The sequence below is a fragment of the Zea mays genome, chromosome 8 (genome assembly GCF_902167145.1).
Source record: "Zea mays cultivar B73 chromosome 8, Zm-B73-REFERENCE-NAM-5.0, whole genome shotgun sequence".
Classification (NCBI taxonomy): domain Eukaryota; kingdom Viridiplantae; phylum Streptophyta; class Magnoliopsida; order Poales; family Poaceae; genus Zea; species Zea mays.
The window spans coordinates 129,182,431-129,204,993 of NC_050103.1; the positions used below are offsets into that span (position 1 = coordinate 129,182,431).

Below are 22,563 nucleotides of genomic sequence, written 5' to 3' on the forward strand. Positions count from 1 at the left end.
CTTTCTCTCAGAATGTTACCAGAACTCAGCAAGGAAGAGCAGACTTCCTCTCCTACCAGTATGTCAATAACAGAATAAATAGCACTCCTTTCTCTCAAACTATATTGCACGCCATCAAGGCATCAACTATATATTTCAGATAATGCACCCAATAGCTGATGACATTACCAGTTTTGCAGAAAAATGCACCCAATAGCTGATGACATTACCAGTTTTGCAGATAACTGTCCAAACTGACAATCAAATAAACTGACATACATTAATCTAACATTAGCAGTTTTGCAGATAACTCTCCTAACTAACATGCACCCTAAGAATACATATATGTCTAGCTCATCCTAGGTGTAATTTAACGAACAACCTTCTTCACGCGTCTTTTGGAGGAGAGATTGGTTCTGTAGGCACAACCTCTCTTGTAGGAGACATTGGTTGCACTATCTGTGAAGATGCAAGCACATCCTCTCCTGGCGGAGGTATTGTGAGCACAATCTCTGAAAATGCAGGCACATCATCACTTGGAGGAGTAATATTGGGTGCTGCCTGTGATGATGTAGGCACTTCTTTAGGAAACCAACCTTTAGTTGTATTCTCCCTTGGCGCTCTTTTCCTACAAATGAAACAATAAACATGAGTTCAAATTATGTCATATGACAAGGACTAAAAAAACAATATCGTAACTCTTACTACCTCTTATTTGTCCCGTTTAGTGGGCATTTGGAGCTATTTTTTCTGTGCCCCAATTTTCCACAGCCTAAGCAGTTTTCGGGGCTGGAGCTGGACATCAAGGACAGCAGCCTGGGCGTCACCACCGGCGAGTCGTCGGATGTCACTGACCCGCTGCTAAACCGGTAGCGCAGGAATTATATGATTCCATTCCATGCCAGTTGCCAAATCGGGTAATAAATAACTTACTTGATGAAGTGCTCGGAGATGGTGCCGGAGGCGATGCGACCGAAGAATCCCCAGATGCTGGTCATGGAGACGAAGAGGGAGACGTCCACGTAGCCCATGGCCACGCCCATCTGCCCCAGGTTGTTCATCACGGCCAGCCCTATGCCGGTTGCGCTTGCGCGTGATCTGCGGGCGGGGAATCGCGGCGTTCGGTTGCGGCGATTTTCGCGGGGGCTGGGCGCGCGGTAGCAGGAGGAGTTTGGTAGCGGCGGGGGCATTATACACTCCCCTCTTAATAGTTGTAGAGAAGATATACAAAAGTATAATTAGGTGGCAGAGGAAATATACTCATTGCAGTTTAGTCTTCACAGTCCATCCTCCAAACTATATTCCCTCATTACAGCTACATATATTACAGATGTTAAAATTTACATTCTTATTCCCTCATTACAGCTACATATATTACAGATCTTAAAATTTACATTCTTATTCCCTCATTACAGCTACATATAACCAAGCAAGAATGGCCGACTGCTTGCTTGGTTTTCCCTTTTCCATACCCCACTAATGTGGGAGTCTCCTGCACTGGGACTACCCTTTTTGATTTATGATTATGGCTAATTGCCACAAGAAATATAATTTTAAAGGCCTAACTATGTAAAATACCAAGCACATACTTTGTAGATAGACAGATAGTTAAATAATTTTTTTGAAAGAAATGACAAAAGGGGAGAAAAATGGTCTAGGGATGTTGAGTTAGTCGAAGACCAAGTCCAAGCTCTATATTCCTTGCTTCTGTGATTTCTGGAATTCTGTCATTCATGGGCAAGGGATATCCTAGGGTAGTCATGACCTTGGGTCTACTGTCAAAATCCCAAATAAGTCCTCTGAACCGATGCATGCCTGGTGGCACACAAGCTCGGTAAAGCCTAGGATGACCAAAACGAGCATCCGGTGGCGGCTGCATGAGATGTGACAAGATAAGATAGGAGCAAAAAGCAAAGATATAGTGAACTGGGAACTTGTGAAATCCTTATATGCCTCATTTTCTCTTTCAAGGACGAGGATGTTGAAAATCTATTAGAATACCATGGTTTTGGGTTGAGGCAGTATGAAGAACTGTACTTAGTCAAAGAAGGACCTTTTCTTAACAGTGAAAGTGATTTCCCATCTGGCTGTTCACAGCTTGTGCATTCTAAAAAATCGCAGAGGGTCGTTGATGATGTTTCTTATGGGCCAGATTGTGCTCCAACTAGCAAAGAAAAGACTGTCTTTCCATATACTGGTCAACCAGTTGCTGGCAAAAGAGATCTATTTCTACCACAGAATGCTCCTGCGATTCCTCCTGATGGCAGAATGGATTTGGATCCATCATTTCCTGGGCCTATTTCAATCACTCCTGACAGACAGATTAGCCCATTGTTTTCAGATCCTTTCTCTCCAAGAGCTGCCAGTAAACTATTCAGTTCAACACATCCAAAGCCTCTATCCCCAACTGATGGTAGAAAAGACAGGTTTTCATCTGTCCTTACTGTTGTTTCTCCACGTACTGGCAAGAGGGACATACTGTCAAAAACACCAAAAGTAGCTTCACCAAAAGCTGAAGGCAAGACCAAATTGGTTAATGGCCTTATAGCTGAAGACCAGGATAGTGGTGTTGCTGAGATCCCTCAGAAGGTAGAGATGCAAACAGACATACTGTGGTCACAAGCTAACACGCAAAACACCAATGCTCTGGCAGAACCAATTGTTTCACATCCTCTTGCAGATAGGATGTCTTTAAATTACTCCAGTATGTATGGAGCGGAAGATGACTTCAGGGCACATGTTTCTGGCATCGGTGCAGATATGGATGAGGGAACTCCATCAGATCATGAATGTTTGGTTATTGGAGCTGGATTGCCTATTAGCTCCCCTTTGTCCTATCATGAGGAATATGAGGATCATAGTATTAGTAACGACACAAATGATGATTGGTTACCAATTGTTATGCCCGCAAAGAAACTAATTTCTGATGAAAACCTGAAAGCAATACTGAGGTTCTTTTATACTTGTTCTATTCCTTTATGCTCCCATCAGTAGAACTTTGGTGGTAACTTATAAAAGCTTGATTCCTATTGTGGTGTTTTAGGAAATGGAGGCAGCATGCTGCTGACAAGCGATTACTTAGGGAGCAGAAGAATGCTCTTGCTGTTGCAGCATTGTGTTCTCTATTCTTCAAACCCTTTTAAATCAATTGAAAATACACTGTATAGTACTTGGACTTGATAACAAAAGTATGTTCCTCTTATAGGTTTCTATCTACCTTTTTTCTGCTAATCTCTTCAAGCTAACTCATGTACGTATATGGATCACATTCTCACATGGTAGCATATGCAGCATAGGTTATGTTCCTGCATTCTAGATTTCAATAATTAAATCAAGAATTATGTCCATTTCATAGGAATTTGGTTCTGCTATTTTAAATGAACAATATATGCTTCTGCAAAAAATCTTCATGTTCTCCATGAATCAAAGGGTTGCCTGCAGTCTCTTATTCTAAGGATGAGCTTATAGTATTTTGCCACATATTTATATTATTTTGTTGTCATGAGAAATTTATGTTGTCATGGATTCCTCATTCCTAACCACACTTTCTTTTAACAATACGCAGGACATATCACTTCTCCATGGTCTGGGGATTAAATTTGTTCTTGTTCCAGGAACACATATTCAAATTGATAAGCTGTTGTCAGAAAGAGGTCAGTTCTGTGCAACATCCTCATGGGGCAGCTTCACAATTCATCCTTAAGCAAACACTCTGTTTGCACTTGCTTGTGCTCATAAAAATCTACCAGATTTTAAAACAAACCAGTATATAGGATGGCTACTAATCATATAAAACCTATTATAAGAAAGTTAGAGAATCATTTAGCTGTTGTGCAACACCCTCATGGGGCAGCTTCACAATTCATCCTTAAGCAAGCACTCTGTTTGCACTTGCTTGTGCTCATAAAAATCTACCAGATTTTAAAACAAACCAGTATATAGGATGGCTACTAATCATATAAAACCTATTATAAGAAAGTTAGAGAATCATTTAGCTGTTGTGGCATACTGGCATATAGTTGTCTTAGACATTTGGCCCTCAGAGCTCCAGGAAGTATATTTAATATGCTTGCAGACTATCATGGCTATAGTTTGAATTTTTGGTGAAGTACATTAGCCAAAATCTGAAGCTTTGTTAGGCCTCCAGTTGCTTTTGGTTACACACAGAGTTATTTTTTACACTGTCCTGTTTTTTTGCTTTGCTAACATCTGTTGGTTTGATGATTCTTAATGCATCTCTATATCTCTTACTTTCCTGTAAAGCATGTGTTTAGCTTATTAAATTTTGTGTAGGGAATAAGGCCAAGTATGTTGGTCAGTACATAATTACTGATGGAGATGCAAGAAAGGCTGCAATGGATGCAGCTGGTAGAATACGATTGACAATAGAAGCTAAACTTTCTCCTGGTCCTCCAATGTTAAATCTTCGTAGGCATGGTGTTATTGGACGCTGGCATGGTCTTGTGGATAGCATTGCAAGTGGCAATTTCCTTGGTGCTAAGGTGAGTATTGATAAGTACATGAGCTTTTGAATATCTGGCTTCCATGTAGTTACTATATCGTTTTTATAGCATATTTTTTGTGAATTTCAATGTTTGCAGATGTCTCTTCAGAAGAAAGATAACCTTACTTCTCTTTCCTTCCTTTTCATTACATCATAATAAATCATACAATAGTGAAACCAGATGCTCCACAAATAGGAATATGCTTATTGTTTGTGTTCATTTCCTTCCTTTGTTTTTGCTATTTATTAGTTCTGCTGAACTTTACTCGACTGCACAACGGCAATACTGAATATATGTATGTCTTTGGCAGAGAAGAGGGGTGGTTAATGGTATTGACTACAGATTCACCGGGGAAGTTACGAAAATAGACGTTTCACGGATAAGAGAAAGGCTTGATAGTGATAGCATAGTTGTTATCAGCAACATGGGCTTCAGTTCATCAGGAGATGTGTTAAATTGCAAGTATATTTTCTTAATTATTTTTATGTTTTTTCGTATGATTGTACAATGTATACATCAAAATTGTGTAGTTGTATGCTTGCTGCCAAGTCAAGCACAATATCATATGAATGCAAATAATTTTCGTAAAACTTGTTCCTTTGCATATATTGCAGCTACCATACTAAACAAAATTGATTTGTGTTGTTTGCAATAATTCAGCACCTACGAGGTTGCTACTGCATGTGCTTTAGCCTTGGAGGCAGATAAACTTATCTGCGTTGTAGATGGTCAGGTATTTGATGAGCATGGACGGGCCATTCAATACATGTCTATTGAGGAGGCAGATTTGTTGATTAGAAAGCGTGATAGGCAAAGTGATATTGCTGTAAGTTATGTCAAGGTTGTGGATGAGGAAGGCATCAATTCTTTGCATAAAGGGGACAACAGACCATCATTGAGTCCCAAGGCTTACATAAATGGGTATGCTGCTTCTTTTCGAAACGGATTGGGTTTTAACAATGGAAATGGTATTTATTCTGGCGAGCAAGGGTTTGCTATTGGTGGCGAAGAGCGGTTAAGCAGATCAAATGCTGATCCTTTTTAAAACGGGTTGGGTTTTAACAATGGAAATGGTATTTACTCTGGTGAGCAAGGGTTCGCTATTGGTGGTGAAGAGAGGTTAAGCAGATCAAATGGCTATCTTTCTAAGTTGGTCGCGGCAACATATGTGTGCCATGTAAGTGTTTTGCCCTTATACATGATACTCTTTATTATGTTAAATAGTATTCACTCAAGCAAACTTTCTCCAGACCCACAAGGAAATATAAGATCCGATCAGATATGTATCGTGCTCATCCCAGCGTACTCCCGTTGCAACGCACGGGCACACACCTAGTTAGAGAAGAGGAAGAAGAAACTGTTTCTTTCCCCCAAGACAGATCTCAGTATTCCACGCATGCATCCATGCAACACGTGTGGGAAACTGCTCTCCCTCTCCACATGTCGGTGCACAATTGGCCCTTTAATCACGTTTAATGTTATGCCATCTTGCATCCCCCATATGACATCGCGTGGATCCTCTATGATGGTGATGTCTGTGGCCTTTCGTGTGGTCAGATTCCATCCAATAGAATCACGCCATGTCCTCGTAAATCCACGTTACGTTAACTATACAATATATGTTGCATTATAAATCTGTTTTGTATAGTTCGAGTTGCGTTAGGTTCCTATTAATGTTGTCAACGCATTAATAATAATGTTTCATCATGATACATGTATTAGATAATTAATTAAATGTTTGTTTAACTAATGTTATTAAATTAACTTTCTAATTAAATCTAATTTTTGACTTTTAAGTTGCACTTTTATAAATATACGTTAGTATGATTAATACCAACTCAAATATTTTGATTTAATATTTTCTTAGCATAAACGTGATATCAATTAGTGATTCTCGCGTGTCACGCGCCATATCCAGCACTCTTGCTGTCGTGTTCGTGCGCGTCATCACGCTGGCCCCACGTGTCGTCGCTGTTGAGCACACGCTAATTCACGCGTTGTCAGCACGTGTTATTAAACCGTTTCGCTTATAATCGCTCATGTTAATTAATTACTCGTTTATCCTTCAATTATTAAAATAGTAAGTTAGGTAAAACTAAGTAGTAGTTTAAATTTATATTTGATAAATGTTAATTAATATGATTATGTTGAATTAAACGTTCTAGCTAATACTTGTTTAGCGTAAACGCGATAACTTCTTGACCGTGGCTCCGGTTGTTATGTTTCTTTTCCTCACGTGACTGTAGAAGCGATCTTTATTTCATATTGCCTGTTTTTATAATGTTTTCCTTGTATGGTATAATGTTCTTATGCTTGTATATGTTTGTTTGATCAAGAGTGACTGTAGAAGCTATCTCTATGACCGTAGCTAATACTTGTATAATGTTTTCCTCACGTGATTGTAGAAGCTATCTCTATGACAACAACACTTGTTTTGGCAAATCAAAATAACTTTCAAGACTAGTTTTGATCAAGAGTCAGAAAATTCCCCCTTTTCCCATCATCAAATTTTCTCCCCCACAAGAGAGCAGTTTTTGCAGTAAGAGGATTTTTGATAAAAAAATCTAGTATACTAACACTAGAATTTTGAAATTCGCACAAGTGGTAGTTGATCCAGTTGCTTTGTCCTTAATTTCTCCCCCTTTGGCATTAAGCACCAAAATAGAAGAACTATTTGGCCTGTTAACCTCATTGCCTCACAAAAATCACAAGTAAAACCAAAGGCAATGAGAAAAATGGTGACTTTGAACAAGATACATTGATACCGGAATGCAGTGGAAGCCCCTTCTTTGTCCAAATTCACCTTTTCCCTTTCAATTCCATCTTTGAGACGAGATCAATATTACTCAAGCAAACACATTAGTCTCAAAGATCAAGTTGTAGTACATCCTCCCCCTAAACATGTGCAACATTTTCATAAGGGCTTGTGAGGTCAGGGGATGACTTGTACAACTTGATCACAAAAATAAGCAAGTAAAGATAGTAATGCTTAAAGTAACATGATCAACGACATAAAACACATGTATGATATAGAGCAATCCAAGTTCCGCGAATCTAAGACATTTAGCTCACTACGTAGCCTGCAAAACTTTTTCTCATCTAAAGGCTTGGTGAGGATATCAGCTAGCTGGTTCTCGGTGCTAATGTGGCAAACATCGATATCTCCCCTTTGCTGGTGGTCTCTCAAAAAGTGATGCCAGATGTCTATGTGCTTAGTGCGGCTTTGTTCAACAGGATTATCCGCCAAGCGGATTGCACTCTCTTTATCACTTAGGAGTGGGACTTTGCTCAAATTATAGCCAAAGTCTTGGAGGGTTTGGCTAATCTAGAGTTGTTGCGCGCAACACTGTCCTACGGCAACATACTCGGCCTCAGCGGTGGATAGGGCAACATATGTTTGTTTCTTAGAGCTTCAAGACACCATGGACCTTCCCAGAAACTGACAAGTCTCTGATGTGCTCTTCCTATCAACCTTGCACCCGACATAGTCGGAATCTGAATATCTGATTAAGTCAACCCTTTAGATATCAGATCCCGAAGCAAGGCGTATGAACTAAATATCTAAGAATTCGCTTCACGGCCACAAGATGACATTCCTTGGGACCGGATTGAAATCTAGCACACATGCATACGCTAAGCATTATATCCGGTCTACTAGCACAAAGATAAAGTAATGAACCTATCATAGACCGGTATGCCTTTTGATCAACGGACTTACCTCCTTTGTCGAGGTCTAGATGTTCGTCGGTTCCCATGGGTGTCTTGGCAGGTTTAGCATCCTTCATCCCAAACCTTTTGAGTAGGCAGTGAGTGTACTTCGTTTGGGAGATGAAGGTTCCTTCCTTGAGTTGTATCACTTGGAATCCAAGGAAGTAGTTTAGCTCACCCATCATTGATATTTCAAATTTCTGCATCATTACCCTGCTAAACTCTTCACAAGACTTTGATTAGTAGAACCAAATATTATGTCATCGATATATATATTTGGCATACAAACAAATCACCATTATAAGTCTTAGTAAAAAGAGTAGGATCAACTTTCCTAACCTTGAAAGCATTAGAAATAAGAAAATCTCTAAGGCATTCATACCATGCTCTTGGAGCTTGCTTAAGTTCATAGAGTGCCTTAGAGAGCTTATACACATGGTCAGGATACCTGTCATCCTCAAAGCCAGGGGGTTGTTCCACGTACACCTCTTCCTTGATTGGTCCGTTGAGTAAAGCGCCCTTCACGTCCATTTGAAACAACTTAAAAGAGTGGTGAGCAGCATAGGCCAATAATATGCGTATTGATTTAAGCCTAGCTACAGAAGCAAAAGTCTCCCCAAAATCCAAACATGCGACTTGGGTATAACCTTTTGCCACAAGTCGAGGCTTGTTTCTTGTCACCACACTGTGCTCATCTTGCTTGTTGCGAAACACCCACTTGGTTCCCACAACATTTTGCTTTGGACGTGGCACCAAGCTCCATACTTCATTTCTTTTGAAATTATTGAGCTCTTCCTGCATAGCCAACACCCAGTCCGGATCATGCAAGGCTTCTTCTACCCTGAAAGGCTCAATAGAAGAAACAAAAGAGTAATGTTCACAAAAATTAACTAAACGTGAATGAGTGGTTACTCCCTTGCTAATGTCACCCAGAATCTGATCCACTGGATGATTCCTTTGGATGGTGGCCCAGACTTGAGTTGGAGGTGCCTGTGGTGATTCTTCCTCTTTATCTCTTTCTTCATGTGCTCGCCCTTGATTCATGCCTACATCTTGAGGTACCTGTTCCTCATCTTGAGTTAGGGGTTGCACCAGTGTTGAGGAAGATGGTTAATCTTGTTGTTCTTGCGGTTGCACATCACCTATTGCCATAGTTCTCATTGTGGCCATTGGAACTTCATCCTCATATACATCATCAAGATCAACTTGCTCTCTTGGAGAGCTATTAGTCTCATCAAATACAACGTCACTAGAGATTTAAATTAAACCGATGATTTGTTGAAGACCCTATATGCCTTTGTATTTGAATCATAACCTAGTAAAAACCCTTCTACAACTTTGGGAGCAAATTTTGAATGTCTACCTTTCTTTACCAAAATGTAGCATTTGCTCCCAAATACATGAAAGTATGAAACATTAGGTTTGTTATCGGTTAGAAGCTCATAAGACGTTTTCTTGAGGAGGCGATGAAGATAGAGCCGGTTTATGGCATCGCAGTTTGTATTCACAACTTCCGACCTGAAAGTTGCCTAGAGGGGGGTGAATAGGCAAGTGGAAACTTTTTCAACAAAAACTAGAAACGAACTGGGTGAAACCGGTTCAACCGGTGTCAAAACCGGTTCAACCGGTTTGCACGAGCTCAACTAAAGAATGAGATATAAACTGAATTGATCACGAAATTCACCCAATTAACTTTGGAAATAAGAAGTTCTAGTTGATCCACAGGGTTCAAAGTAGTAGATCTGAGAAGGGCACTTTTCAAAATCCACACACCAAAAATATATAAACAAATCTTCCATGGAATGATGACAGAACGAAGAACACAAACAAACACAATGAGCAAGAACACAAGAGACACAAGATTTATCCCGAGGTTCGGTCACACCACCAAGGTGCCCTACTTCCTCGTTGAGGCGCCCACAAAGAGCCGAGTCTCTTTCAACCCTAATCCTCCCTTTGCCAACCACAAAGGTCAAGCCCACACAATAATCTTTGCTCAAACGAGTGGGTAATATAAACTTTCTTGTGGTCTTCCACAAGATTTGGAGACTCACAAGAGACACCTAGTCGTCTAGGAGCTGGAAGCTCCAAGAGTAATGAATCCACAAAGAACTCGATGTAGTACCAAAGCTCGAATGAAGAAGGGCAAGAGGGATTTAGAGATGAAGCACAAAACCTGCAGCTCTTCAATCTCACTCAAAGATTTCTCTCCAAAGATTTGAAACGGGAGAGGCATGAGGTGTGTGAGAGAGAGCGGGAGGTGTTTCTCAGGTTGGGAATGAAGTTTTGTGCGTGCTCATCTGTGGGGGAGAGAGGTAGGAGTGAGTATATATAGGTGGGGCTCCAAAACTAGCCGTTTTTGACTTTTCTGCACAAAAACCGGTTGAACCGGACCCAAAACCGGCTGAACCGGTTTTCAAAAAGCTGCGCACAGCTTTTTGGCTGACACGACAGACTGGCAGAAAAAAGTGAACAGTATAAAAACCGACTGAACCGGTTTTAAAACCGGCTGAACCGGTTTCCACCAGACTGAAAACCGGTTGAGTGTCCAGCTGAACCAGTATTTGAATACCAGCTGAACCAGCCTGAAAACCAGCTGAACCAGTATTTTTCAGAGAGCAATTTTGGCTAAGATAGACTTAAAAAGGTTGTACTACATACTTTCACTAAGGATTAACAAGGGTAAAATGGAAGTTTTAGATCAAGGATTTTGAGCTTTAGTACCAACACCAACCTTCTTTTTGGATCCCCCTGATAGTACGATGATTCCTATACTCAAGTTAAATAAAATATAATTAAGTAAACTCCTTGACTCATTGGTGTCTCATGTGTGATTTCTCCATGTCATTGCTTCATAAGGATCACAAACTTCTTTGTCTCACCTTTTGAAGCAAACATAAATCAAACCCTATGACTTGTACCATTTCACCATATATGAGTTCAAATCATGGCTTCAAGTCACCTTACTGATGCATCAACATATTATAACTCTTCATAGCTGATTAGTTCATCGACTTAGTGTAAGTACTCTCTTCTTCACCTTAGCCATGGTACCTCAGTCCACAAGCCATCGCTTGGCCTTCACCTTCGCTTAGTTCCTCGAAGCCCTTTCCTTGCTATCTTCACCCTATCAAGCCATTCTTGACTCACATCATATTGAGCATCCATTTAGAGAATCATTTCTTCGATATTGTGAACCTTGCTTGAATGTCATCTAGATATAAATGCTAAGATCAATCAAGCTCTAGTTTGTTTCTCATAGAAGCACATATGGACTAATAGTAGTATGGTCAAGCCAGTTCACGATTCCTCATATCTTATTCACTTTGGCTTGACCAATCCTCTTAATCACTTCAACCTCTATTCTGATCATATTTATGCATAGTGATTTCTCAGGTCTTGTCCATATATTCAAACCAATATAGAGACCATATTATATCCATTTGCATTGTCTCACTGGTTATTTAACCTTGTGTTGAACCTTTGTTCACTGATCATTATATAATTCAAGTATGTTCATCATACTAAATTTCCTGTTCAACACTTAGCAAACTTGTTAGACCTTTAAATGTGTTGTTATCCAAATCACCAAAACTCACAAAAGGGATGAATGCACTTTCAATCTCCCCCTTTTTGGTGATTGATGACAACACATTTAAAGCTTACATAAGATTTGATAAATAAGATTTTGAATCCTATGATATAGTTTCCTCCCCCTAAATATGTGCATTTCAGAAAATACCAATTTTGTACTAAATGCCAAAAGCACATATTTGGGTCAAAGTATGAAGACAACTTATATCATACTATTCATGGGGTGCACTGTGTCATAAAATAAATGTGATGCTCATGACATTTTATGCACTCATCAACTTTCTACATCTTATGTTTTTCTTATGATTCCCCCTTTTTGTTAATTATTTATCCCCTTTTCAAAAGTATTCTAACACTTAGTTACATAGGACTAAAGGTAAGCTTTAATGCACAATTTCTCCCCCTTTGTCATACATCTCCAAAAAGGACACAAAGAATATAAAGGGTAGAAATTATGATTAAGCGAGATTTGAACACACTATCATGAAAAGGGTCCTTAGATGACACAAAAGTAACACAGAAGTGACATGAAGTGATGTACCTTTGCGTTTAACTTTTCAAGGGGTTTCCAGACTCATGTTAGATTTAGAATTCATTTGCAAGCTCTTGTTGGCATAGTTGTGACATAGGTCCAAGATATCAAATGAATATTGTCATACTAATTGAAAGCTGAATCTTGATACCTGGAGTCTATATGTCACCTAGCATTTTCTTATCATAACAAGAGGCGACATGAAAATTGCATAAGTATGGATTATACAACTAGTGATCATGTACGAAAAGTACTAATTGAAAACACCAATTGATACAATTTGATAGATAAACAAATCACTAATTGCATATTACACTAAGTTCTCCTCAAGATTTATTGCACACACATAATCATGCAACATAAGAAACATGTGCGTTATTTAATCAATTAAGTTCTAGATAGGAGAATTTATAAGCTATGTTACTTTAGATATTTGCAATCCAAAAGGATGTGATACATATTTACCAATTTTAGATGATATTGGAGTAGCATATACAAGAGAAACTCATTCTCTTATTAAATGTATAAAAGATACATTTATAGGAGCAAATAATCTTTGATACCCATCAAAATTTGCAGTGGAAGCGATTGTCTTTGCTTGAAGATTCCTTTCTAATTTGAGACTACACACATAATAGACTTGAAAATGAAGTTAGTCTCAAAGATTCAAATTATAGACCATTCTCCCCCTAAATGTGTGCATACAAGTGATGAATACTTGTTTAGCTTATGCACCTGGACTTGTGAGGTCAGGGGATTAAGTTGTACAATTTGAACCTTGGTACAAATAAAGTATGAAAATGTGAAATTGTACCAATTGAAGGAATTACTCATAATCAAAAGGTATACTAATAGACATGATATGCAATATTTTAAGCCAAGATTCTTGAGAAGTTAGCATATTTGACTCATACCTCACTAAGATGACTTAATACTAACTTATGACATCACCACAAGAGGTATTAATCAAATATCTAGGGATTCTTTAATCATCACCACAAGTGCAATGTAACACCCCACTGCTCCCACACAATGAATGTTATCAAATACCCTTCCCACAAAACTTATACAACATAAGAAAAGAAATAGAGAAACAAAGTATTGCGAAATCCGGCAGCACCTCACTTGAAAGAAGCAAAACGAGGGGAACATAGAGTTTATACTGAATATAAAAGAAAGCTAATTCACAAAGTATAATCAAAATGCAAAGGTAGTAATGAACATTCATGACCAAATAAAATGATAGGTAACTCAGTCCACCCAAAAATCTGTTCAACTACCATGAAAGGCTAGAACATATTAATCCCTCAGACTAGACCCTCCCTGTTTAACATCATTATTAAGCAGTGGTTCCTTTATTTAAAGGTGTAGTGGTCGTGCTGCTACATCCCTTCTTTTCCCAAAGCAAAGGTCATGTGCCTGCATCAGACAATGCAAGAGTGAGATGACACATCTCAGCAAGTAAAAAGAGCAAACAACAACTGGACAATGTAAACAAACAGTGCTTAAACAACCACGTAGTTCACAACTTCCTTCTTGAATAATAAATTGCAGCAAGTAAACAAGTAACCAATTACTTAGTTCCAAGATGAATCACAAGGTAAAGATCTACACTATCCACATCACCATAATAGGTTCCACACTTCACCCATGAATGCACATGGCTACAGATGCAGTAATGACTTCTGCCTTCATACCTCTAAGGATATGAAGCTGCATCATACCCCTTCTTGGGCAACATATGATGCTCATTGTATCGGTATGGTCGGACCATAAGATCGCGACGAAACTTCCATGCAATGGATGATGAATGCATTATGCATGTCAATAACATGAGTCCTTCCCAAATAAAATGTGCCAAGCATATACTTCCACTCATTCCAAATAATATACAACATGGGTAACACGATCAAACCACAACCTCAACATATGTGATCAATAAACATGAATATCTTCAAACGATGGTACCCAATTAGGAATATGCATACGAACACAAATAGCACAAACATAATCAAGTATAAGACACTTGAATTGAGTGACGGAATAACCATCACTATTTTACTTGCCTTCACCGGAAGTTTGGACAAATCTCTAAGTACGATCCAGAAGTCCACCACCTATTTTTGACACACAACTTAGTGCACCAATTTCACATAACAATGCTCATAAACGACGCCGCATCTACGCACAATTTCAAACCCCGCCGCGGGTAACAACTCTCCCCACACCCCAAACTGCAGTGGCGCTGCTTAACAATTTCATGACTTTAGAATTATGATAGCGGTGGTAACAAGCAAAAACTCCAGAGGCATCTACATAAAATTCCCCACAAGTTTTGTATACAATTTATAATTAAATTCCAACATCTAATTAGCCCAAAACAGTCCACAAGATGAACACTGCAATCTGTTATTTTTTTTGCCAGCAACATATCCGGATTCAAACAGCGATATCTTTTAAAATATAATTCCGAATCGAGTGCATAAGTACTCATTGGAAAGGTAAGACAAAACTCTATATGATTCACATACTTATTATCACTAATTACCCACGAAAAATCCCCAGAAACTGCTAATACTACTGCTGTTCGCCCACCTGAAAATCTGTTTTTTGGACAGCAACATAACCGGATTCAAACAACGATATCTCCTAAAATATAACTCCGAATCGAGCACATAAGTACTCGTTGGAAAGATATGACAAAGATCTACATGATTCTCCCACTGATTCCTACTAATTAACCCACGAAAAGTCCCAGAAATCACTAGAACTACTGCTGTTCGCCCACCCACAAAATTTCTGGATAGAATTTCTGGACAGCACCTCTACCGATTCGCATAGATAAACACATAATCAATTTGATTGTAGCACATAAAAAACAAAAGATAATCACAAATTCACCTTGGGTTCTTCCATTCCTCCTTCCTTCTTCCTCCCTCCAAACTCCAATTGAGAGCTCGCAGCCACACGACGGAGAACCCAGCGGGAGGGTGCACCTTGGAGAGGGGGGGGGGGGAATGGGGGGGGGCTAGGGTTTTGTGTGGTGGTGGCTGCAGCTCTTGGGGAAGAAGGAGAGGGAGGGGGGCAAGCAAATGGGAGAAAGGGGGGCTGCACTCGTGGGCCGGATCGAGATCCACGGCCCAACTCGCTCACACGTCAGTTTCCGACCCCAGCGCATGAGACTAAACCTCATTCTACTATTTTACTGGTGAATGCTTCCCAAAAATTCCAAACCCCAAAAACGCACCACCCGAAAGAGAAACAACAAAAGGAAACAAAGCAAAAATGACCTCCAACTTCTCTTCTTTGCAAACTGGGTATCACACTCTACCCCTCTTAAAAAGAATTCAACCTCGAATTCTGATGCTTCTATCGGAACGGCAAAAGAAAAGATTAATGAATCAACAATACTCACCCACAGCGAAAAGTTCCGGATACTTCTGCTGCATCAGCTCCTCAAGCTCCCAAGTAGCCTCGCGCTCAGACTGATTAGTCCACAAGACCTTAACATACTTGATTGATCTCTTCCTCAAAACACGCTCCGAGGATTCCAAGATACTCACCAGACGACACTCCAGAGTCAGATCCTGCTGCACAACAATTGGTTCCATCTCGATCTGATGGTCCGGATCTCGCAAGAACTTCATCAACATAGAGACATGAAAAACCGGGTGTACCCCTGCCATAAGCCAAGTTGCCCACCCGAGCCAAGATAGTGAACGGTCTAATGTATCTCGGGCTAAGCTTTCCGGAGACACTGAACTGAACAACTCCTTTAGTGGGTGATACCCTAAGAAGGACTTGGTCACCCACTGCAAATTCAAAATCCCGCCTCCTCACATCAGCATAACTCTTATGACGGCTCTGAGCGGCCAAAATATTCTATCGAATTTCCCTAACCTTCTCAGAAGTCTGCTGAACCCAATCAGGACCAACCAGTGATCTCTCTCCCAAAGTCTCCTAGCACAAAGGGGAGATACGCCACCTGCCATATAAAGCTTCAAATGGTGCCATCTTGATGCTAGCCTGGTAGCTGTTGTTATAAGCAAACTCTGCCAATGCAAGATGATCCTCCCAGCTACCCTTCCATGACAGAACACAAGCGCGCAACATATCTTCCAAGGTTTGGATCGTTCGCTCCGACTGACCATCAGTCTGAGGGTGAAAAGCGACACTAAGTGAAAGCTTGGTGCCCAATGCACTGTGAAGACTCTCCCAGAATTTGGATACAAATTTGGAGTCTCGATTAGAAACAATGGACTTAGGTACCCCGTGAAGCCTAGCTACTTCCTTCATATACAAGGGAACCAAATCTAAAGCTGAATTTGTGGTCTTCATGGGAATAAAATACACAGACTTAGTCAAGCGATCCACTACCACCCATATAGCATCCCTACCCCGAGGAGAACGAGGTAAACCCACCACAAAATCCATGGTGATATGCTCCCATTTCCACTCCGGAATTTCCAACGGCTTCAGTAAACCTGCAGGCCGCTTATGCTCGGCCTTCACACGCTGACATACTTCACAGGTGGCCACATACTTGGAAACGTCAACCTTCATCCGCTTCCACCAGAAGTTTTGCTTCAAGTCTCGGTACATTTTGGTTTCACCAGGGTGAACAATGTAAGGCGTTTTATGAGCTTCTCTCAAGACATCCATCTTCATCTCTGATTTCTGAGGCACACAAAGACGACCCCTAAAACGAACCAAATCATTTTCATCAATGGTGAACTCCTAGGGTTTACCATCACCAACCCTCTTTCGAGCTTCCTGCAATAGACGATCTTGCTGCTGAGCCGCACACACTCTCTCCATGAGGGAGGATTGAATAAGCATCCGAGTCTCCTCACTAGCGGTGCCGACATACCACAAAGCGATCCCCAAACGGTCCAGATCAGCGATCAAAGGCAAGGCCACTTTTGGAACCCCGGACCTGCTAAGGGCAACAACCACCACATTTGTCTTCCCAGGGTGATAATGAATGGACAAATCATAATCTTTAATCAATTCAAGCCATCGACGCTGCCTCAAATTCAGCTCCTTTTGAGTGAAAATGTACTTGAGACTTTTATGATCGGTGTAAATGTCACAAGACTCGCCATAGAGATAATGCCTCCACGATTTTAGAGCAAAGACCACCGCGCCAATTCAAGATCATGAGTTGGATAATTCCGTTCATGCTTCCTCAACTACCTTGAGCCATAAGCGATCACTCTGCCTTCCTGCATCAACACACAACCAAGGCCAATTCGAGAAGCATCCGTATATACTGTGAAACGCTTACCACTCTCAGGCAAAGCTAGGATAGGGGCGCTCACCAACTTGTTCTTCAATGTCTGATAGCTGACCTCGCAATCGCTGGACCAGACGAACAGAACACCCTTCTCCAAAAGTCTAGTCAAAAGGCTTAGAAATGATGGAAAAATTTGGTACGAAGCGTCGATAATATCCGGCGAGCCCCAAGAAACTTCGGATTTTAGAGACACTAGAGGGTCTCTTCCACTCCACCACAGCCGTGACATTCTTGGTATCAACCGCAATGCCCTGCTGACTAATCACATGTCCCAGGAAAGCCACTTCAGACAACCAAAAGGTGCACTTCTTCAATTTGCTATAAAGTTGATTCTTCCTAAGAGCACTCAGAACGAGACGGAGATGCCGCTCATGCTCTTCCTCGGTCTTTGAATAAATAAGGATATCATCCAGGAACACGACCACAAAGTCGTCCAAGAACTCATGTAACATCCTATTCATTGCTTCCATAAAAGTAGCAGGGGCATTAGTTAAGCCAAAAGACATGACTATGAACTCGTAATGCCCATACCTGGTGCAAAAGGCTGTCTTCTCAATATCCTCCTCACGAATCCTCAACTGATGATAACCAGAGTTCAAATCAATTTTGGAGAACACTTGGGAACCCCTCAACTGCTCAAAAAGAACCTCAATACGGGTAGCAGATATTTATTCTTGATTGTCACTTGATTCAAAGCACGATAATCCACACATAGCCTCTTGCTTTTATATTTCTTCTCAACAAACAATACTGGGGAAGCCCATGGCGACCTGCTAGACCTAATGAAACCCTTAGCCAGTAGATCATCCAATTGTCGCTTCAATTCAACCTGCTCCTTTGGAGCCATCCGATACGGTGCCTTATGAATAGACTGCGTACCCGGAATCAGCTTGATTTCAAAAGCTGCATTGTGCTCCGGAGGAACGCTTGGAAGCTACTGGAAACACGTTGGCAAAGTCACACACCACCCGGATGTCCTGCACCCGCAAGGCAGCCTCATCCTCCACCACCATGGAGAAAAAGATTCCCGACTTCCTTGACCGGCGATCCGGAAGCAATTGCGCCAACAAGGATAACATGAACTTTGGGGAACTTCCCAAGAATACCACCTCCCTACCCGACGACGCTTGCAATAACACTGTCTTCCAAAAACAGGATATAACTGCGCGATACTGAGATAACCAATCCATACCCAAGATAACATCGAAATCCCCTAATGAAATCACAACAAGAATGGCCGAAAAGACCTCATCAACAAGGATGACGGAACACCCCTGACAAACTGAACAGCTACTAATGGAGCCATTAGCAGAACTAACCAAAATTGGGTGACCCAACCTCTGCACCGAAAGACCAGGCCGCGACAAAAAAATCTCCGAAACAAACGAATAGCTAGCGCCAGAGTCAAAAAGAGCATGGGCCACAAATGAATCAACTGAAATCATACCTGTCACCACGTATCCTTGCTCTCTACCATCCGCAGCGGGTAGCACATAAACTCAGGTAATACCCGCAGAAGAGGAAGCTCCCGCAGTGAAATTAACAGAAGAACCCCACTGAGCCGACGGGTGAGGCAGACGCGGAGCTCCAAACTGAGATGGCATAGGAGTAGTCGGTGCAGGAGTAGGCGCAGCCAGATATTGAGGAAAACCCTACATCAGCACGAACTGAGAAGTCCTAGGCACAAAAAACTGCTGCGGAGGAAGTGGAACTGAAAATTGCTGCTCAGCGCTTGACATCATGTTGATAGTGCCCTGAGAAGAGGAGGAAGTCACTGGCTCCCATCTGAGCTTCCCATTGGGATTCCTCCTACACACCACATCCTTATGGTCTTAACTACAGATAGAACACTTGCCACTCCACTGGCACTCTGCACGGCGATGCGCATCACCATAACAGAAACACACCAGCCCTAGCCCGGGCTTAGGGACAGCCCGAAACCTCTGAGTACTTCCTCCCGATGTACCCGATTCAGAGGATTTGCCATGGTAGGGGTGGTGGCACTGGTGCTGTGACTTGCACCTCTTGTGGGCTGGACCTCCAGTGTTGCCCCTCCTCGCGTCCTGGCCACGAGGCTGATCAACACCCAAAGACTTCTGTGACTCCATGGTGTACTGGTGTTGCATCTCCACACCCAATGCCTGCTCCACTGTAGTACAAAAATCCACCAACGAAAAGGCTCCCAGGGCATGCCTGATAGAAGGTTTCAGGCCCTGATGGAACTCGCTCGCCTTCTCCATCTCATTGTAAGCCACATGAGGAACAAAGCGGACCATCTTGTTGAAGCCCACTTCATACTCTGTGACAGACTTCTTCTCTTGCTTGTAGGACTGCAAATCAATCTTCATTTTCTCAAGGAAGGTGACCGGGTAGAACCTCCTCTCAAACTGCCTGATGAAAACATCCTAGGACAGGACTCCTGGTGAAGAGGAGTGAGCTGCCTACACGCCTCTCCACCAAATCTAAGCCTCTCCCTTCAGCAGCTGTGTGCCAAAGCGAACACGATCCCCATACACAATCTCGAAGACATTCATCTTATCCTCCATGTAAGTTAGCCAATCTGCCGCTTCGACCGGAGTACCACTACCATCAAAAGTGTCCAACTTCATGGCCATCCACTGCATCAGAGAAAGACCACTGACGGGAAGAGGCACCTCAGCTCCGCCACCTGAAGCAGCACCCGCGGGAATAGCGCCCCCGAGCACTCCTCCACCACCAGCACCCTGAGCAGCACCCGCAGGAGCAACAGGAATAGCCTGCCTCAGAATGGCCAACTCTTGCTGCATGGCCTGCATCGCGGCTAACATTGCCGCTGGACTCATAGAATCCCCACTAGGGGCTTGCGGGCTGCCACGAGCCCTACGAGGCGGCATAACTGCAGCCACAGGAGTAAGTAAATAAGATTGGCATAGCACTTCATCAAACAATGTCAATTCATCACTGACAATAACATAAGATATCAATAGTAAAGCAGGAAACCCCTCCTACATGTGCAATGTGTCAATTTATTATTATTCCACTTGCTAGGACCTACATCCTATACCTCTGATACCAACTATAACACCCCACTGCTCCCACACAATGAATGTTACCAAATACCCTTCCCACAAAACTTATACAACATAAGAAAAGAAATAGAGAAAAAGATAGTATTGCGAAATCCGACAGCACCTCCCTTGAAAGAAGCATAACGAGGGGAACATAGAGTTTATACCGAATATAAAAGAAATCTAATTCACAAAGTATAATCAAAATGCAAAGGTAGTAATGAACATTCATGACCAAATAAAATGATAGGTAACTCAGCCCACCCAAAAATCTGTTCAACTACCATGAAAGGCTAGAACATATTAATCCCTCAGACTAGACCCTCCCTGTTTAACATCATTATTAAGCAGTGGTTCCTTTATTTAAAGGTGTAGTGGTCGTGCTGCTACATCTCTTCTTTTCCCAAAGCAAAGATCATGTGCCTGCATCAGAAAATGCAAGAGTGAGATGACACATCTCAGCAAGTAAAAGAGCAAACAACAACTAGACAATGTAAACAAACCGTGCTTAAACAACCACGTAGTTCACAACTTCCTTCTTGAATAATAATTTGCAGCAAGTAAACAAGTAACCAATTACTTAGTTCCAAGATGAATCACAAGGTAAAGATCTACACTATCCACATCACCATAATAGGTTCCACACTTCACCCATGAATGCACATGGCTACAGATGCAGTAATGACTTCTGCCTTCATACCTCTAAGGATATGAAGCTGCATCATACCCCTTCTCGGGCAACATATGATGCTCATTGTACTGGTACGGTCGGACCATAAGATCGCGACGAAACTTCCATGCAATGGATGATGAATGCATTATGCATATCAACAACATGAGTCCTTCCCAAATAAAATGTGCTAAGCATATACTTCCATCCAGTCCAAATAATAAATAACATGGGTAAATGATCAAACCACAACCTCAACATATATGATCAATAAACATGAATATCTTCAAATGATGGTATCCAATTAGAAATATGAATACGAACACAAATAACATAAACATAATCAAGTATAAGACACTTGAATTGAGTGACGGAATAACCATCACTATTTTACTTGCCTTCACTGGAAGTTTGGACAAATCCCTAAGTATGATCCGGAAGTCCACCACCTGTTTTTGACACACAACTTAGTGCACCAATTTCATATAACAATGCTCATAAACGACGTCGCACCTACACACAATTTCAAACCCCGCCGCGGGTAACAACTCTCCCCACACCCCCAAACTGCAGTGGCGCTGCTTAACAATTTCATGACTTTAGAATTATGACAGCAGTGGTAACAAGCAAAAACTCCAGAGGCATCTACATAAAATTCCCCACAAGTTTTGTATAAAATTTATAATTAAATTATAACATCTAATTAGCCCAAAACAGTCCACAAGATGAACCCTGCAATCTGTTAATTTTTTTGGCAGCAACATACCCGGATTCAAACAGCAATATCTTTTAAAATATAATTCCGAATCGAGCGCATAAGTACTCATTGGAAAGGTATGACAAAGATCTACATGATTCTCATACTGATTACCACTAATTACTCACGAAAAATCCCCAGAAACTGCTAATACTACTGCTGTTCGCCCACCTGAAAATCTGTTTTTTTGATAGCAACATACCCGGATTCAAACAACAATATCTCCTAAAATATAACTCCGAATCGAGCGCATAAGTACTCATTGGAAAGGTATGATAAAGCTCTACATGATTCGCCCACTGATTCCCACTAATTAACCCACAAAAATTCCCAGAAATCACTAGAACTACTGTTGTTCGCCCACCCACAAAATTTCTGGATAGCACCTCTACCGATTCACATAGATAAACACATAATCAATTTGATTGCAGCACATAAACAACAAAAGATAATCACAAATTCATCTTGGGTTCTT

General features: G+C 41.2%; 2 pseudogenes across 2 annotated transcripts; both read left to right on the forward strand.

Annotated features, from left to right (window-relative positions):
* Positions 1–1,943: 1,943 nt before the first annotated feature.
* Positions 1,944–3,122, forward strand: LOC103637267 (SAC3 family protein B pseudogene; annotated as a pseudogene). The gene is made up of 2 exons (NR_161350.1): positions 1,944–2,930; positions 3,023–3,122. The product of NR_161350.1 is annotated as an SAC3 family protein B pseudogene (transcript).
* Positions 3,123–4,286: 1,164 nt separating this feature from the next.
* LOC103635883 (amino-acid acetyltransferase NAGS1 pseudogene) lies at positions 4,287–5,649 on the forward strand (annotated as a pseudogene). Its single transcript, NR_161351.1, has 3 exons — positions 4,287–4,481; positions 4,795–4,946; positions 5,145–5,649. The product of NR_161351.1 is annotated as an amino-acid acetyltransferase NAGS1 pseudogene (transcript).
* The last annotated feature ends 16,914 nt before the right edge of the window (positions 5,650–22,563 follow it).